General features: G+C 47.6%; 1 long non-coding RNA gene across 2 annotated transcripts in view; it reads left to right on the top strand.

Annotated features, from left to right (window-relative positions):
• The window catches only part of LOC108801516, a 5,984-nt gene that overhangs the window by 1,607 nt on the left and 908 nt on the right, over positions 1–3,469 (top strand). Inside the window, exon 1 of one of the 2 annotated variants that reach the window (XR_001942152.1) lies at positions 2,457–2,528. The exons of the other annotated variant lie outside the window; for it this stretch is intronic. This is a non-coding gene — a long non-coding RNA (uncharacterized LOC108801516). Of the gene's footprint in view, positions 1–2,456; positions 2,529–3,469 lie in introns of those variants that run through there. 2 annotated transcript variants of the gene reach the window in all.

Here is a 3,469-nt window from a genome sequence, read left to right as displayed (position 1 = left end):
CCCCCCCCCCCCCCCCCCATAGTTCTCCTTTAAAACTCAGTTTTATCATTTATATTTAACTTCCTGTAGATTTTATATTAGGATGACCTCTCTCTGGCCTCCCATCAGATATTTCGAAGACCAGGGCCGGGCCAAGGCAGAGGCAGGAGAGGCGGATGGGGTGCAGCCAGGACAGGAACCTCCCTGTCTTCTGCCTCGCCTGCACTTGGTCTAGCTCTGATCCCGGATGTGTGGTTGGGGGCTCCTCCTAAAAAGGTCATCTCGCTTGAAGGTTCGTTTGAGTTGTTTATTTCTAAGAAAATGCCAGACACAGCCAACGGTGGAATCAGACTCCTCCTTCTCCAGGCCTAGCGTACCAAAGAACAATAAACATATAATCTATATTTCCATCTAAGATACAGTATTTGATGTTATTAGGGATGTCCCGATGCTGCCACTTTTTAAAGACCAAGTACAAGTACTTTCCCGCATGTACTTGCCGATACCAATTACCGATACTACTGGTCCTCCTCTGTTAGTAGGCATCGGGATCCCCCAGCTTTGGACACTGGGGCGGTCACTCCGGTAGTTCTGCCCGTGGGGCTGTCCATGGCTGTGGCTGCACCGGGAAGGAGGAGGAGATAAAGAACCAGGCAGGCGCTGCCATGGACAGCTACTTGCAGGTCACCAGCAAGCTGCTGAGGTCCCCACAAGCGCATATTCTCAGCAGCTGCTGCGATTTAAAAATGTACCGGTATCCGTCTTAAGAATCGGGGCATTTTCGCAAGTACAAGTAGTTTTGAAAATGCCTGGTATCGGCCCCGATACCGATACTAGTATCGGTATCTGGACATCCCTAGATGTTGTTATCATATACCCTTGCATCCACTGGATCCGGGCTATATGACGCAATGAAATAAAACATGTTGAAAATCGAGAAAAACTGAGACAAAAGTATAATAATACCCGCCTCCCGGCTTCCTGATTGGCCGGGAAGTCGGCTCCATGCTGTTTGGCAGGCTCCATGCTGATTGGCTGGGAATCCTCCTTCCCGCGCCTATCGGCATCAAGCTGGCCAAACAGCATGGAGCTGGTTTCCTGGGCAATCAAGAAGACGGCTGGAGGGTAATGACACGCCGCGCGGCTTCCTGATTGGCCAAGAAGCCGGCTCCGTTCTTCCGGAAGTATCCGTATTGGCGAGTACTGATAGATAAATAGCGGTACTCGATACAGAAAATCAGGAATCCGCGCATCTCTAGGTAAAATGTGACACAAAAAAACTAAATATAAGTGAAATAGAAAACAAAAACCAAACTTGAATTGATGAAGTTTTTGTTCTAATACCCTGTTTCCCCGAAAATAGGACCTACCCCGAAAGTAAGACCTAGTTTGGCGGTAGCATGTGAGGGGAAACTTGAAGAGCGGGAGAGATGGTGTCGGCCTGCAGGGACATACTGTATTAAGGGGATGACGGGGGACTCCCTCCGGCCAGCGCAGTGACAGGGAGCACTCCAGTACCATACTTCACCAACTGCTGTCCCCCTGAAGGCACTGCTTCATGTAATGGTACTGTACTGTAATGTGTACCGGGAAACAAAAGCAACACAGAGCGCCTCCATAGAGTAAAACTTTTAATTGATGAGTACAACACGCAAGTGAAAATGTACTTACCCGAAAGCCAATGATCATAAGCGTAAAAGGAAACGATAAAATATAAAATCTCCAGCAGGGGAAGTCTGAGGGGATCTCCAAATCAACGTCCTCTGCTCCCGTATGTTTTTTAAAAAGGTCTACGCGTTTCAGGGGCACGCCCCCTTCACCAGAACCTGAGTGTTGCTTTTGTTTCCCAGATCGATGGTCGTTGTTGACCGGTGGGAGCTGCCTCTATGGTGTACCAATGAACTTTACAGCCGGATTTCTCTGCAAATCGGGGGCGCCGGTATTGCTTTTTTCAGTGTAATGTGTACCGGTAAATGGTACCGTACTTTACCGCGCTGTCCACTGTCTGATGTGCCCCCACTGCTGCACCGCTGGTACCACTGCATCTGATGGCAAAGGAAGGCGGCGCTGTAGAAAGCAAGGCTGCGGCGGCGGAGGGAGCAGAGCCGCATTAGCCGATACTTCCTCTATAGCGCCGGTTACTGTGGCAGGCGGAGTGATACCGGATAACTTTAGATTGTTGTACATTTTGTTGCACATTAAAAAATAAAAATAAGACATCCCCTGAGAATAAGACCTAGTGTGTTTTTTTGGGGCAAAAATAAATAAATAAGACAGTGTCCTATTTTCGGGGAAACACGGTATATATGTGTTCCCCGAGTCCCTCACCAATGGTAATGGTAACCGCTCCTGTGATCACCGCACCGTCCTTTGTACATCTCGGGGGGGAACAGTCGCAATTATTACTATTAGGGGAAATCTGACTTTCTCTTCCTTAATAACAGACTTTTTGTTGCTCGTTTGTGTCCCAGACGTCGCCAACAAAGACGCGGAGAGCAACAGCAAAGTCCTGAAGACGCCTGTATGTAAAATAGAAGACCGCGCTCCAGGTAAAGGGCTGTGATCTGTAACTGTCATTATGAGAGTCACTTCCTGTGAGATAACACGTCATCAATTGATGTTCATTTTGTCATCTGTCACTCAGTAGCATATAACGGCCGCAGGAGGCCTTCTCCCAGGACAGAGGTTAGAGTAGAATATAGAGGGTTTCACACATGCCGCTATACCCCTCCAGATAGCAGACATAGCTGAGGACAAAGGTGGAATGATAACTCAATTACAATTCCTCTTTGAATTATATTTGTGACCATAATGAGTAGGGATGCACCGATACTTTTCCGATACCAGTGCCGATACTTTTCGGATATCAGTGCCGATACTTGGCATTTTCATGAGAACTACCAGGGTTGCAGAGGTTGCAGCTGGGACCGGGCTCTGGTGCTCCACCGCTGTCCTGAAATCATTGTCTGTATTGTTAATGAGTAGGGATACACCGATACTTTTCAGATACCAGTGCCGATACTTGGCATTTTCATGAGAACTCCCGGGGTTGCAGCGGTTGCAGCCGGGACCGGGCTCTGGCGCTCCACCACTGTCCTGATATCATTAGTCTGTATTGTTTTACAAAAACTGTCACATGACACTAAACAAAAATGTATCAGTACTTGTACTCGCAAAACTGGTATCGGTGCATCCCGAATATATATGTTTATAAAAACAAAATCATACATTATACAGAGATGTACAAATCCCGGGAGCTCCGTGTGCTCCTTACACATGACAGCCGCCTCCTAACTTTTGATTTTTTTCTCCAGTCTAGTCTTGGAGCTGGAAAAGTATCGGTACTTGTACCGAGTGCGGTACTTGGTATCGGTGCATCCCTAATAATAAGGTCTGGCCAACCACAAACTGAAGGGAGAGAATAGGGAAGTCATATTGAGCACAGTGCCACCCTCATTTCTCCACAATCCACCAGTTGATAAAAATGGGA

The sequence above is a fragment of the Nanorana parkeri genome, unplaced genomic scaffold (assembly GCF_000935625.1).
Source record: "Nanorana parkeri isolate BGI_ZX_2015 unplaced genomic scaffold, ASM93562v1 scaffold2364, whole genome shotgun sequence".
NCBI lineage: Eukaryota > Metazoa > Chordata > Amphibia > Anura > Dicroglossidae > Nanorana > Nanorana parkeri.
This window is presented reverse-complemented; position numbering and strand designations above follow the sequence as displayed.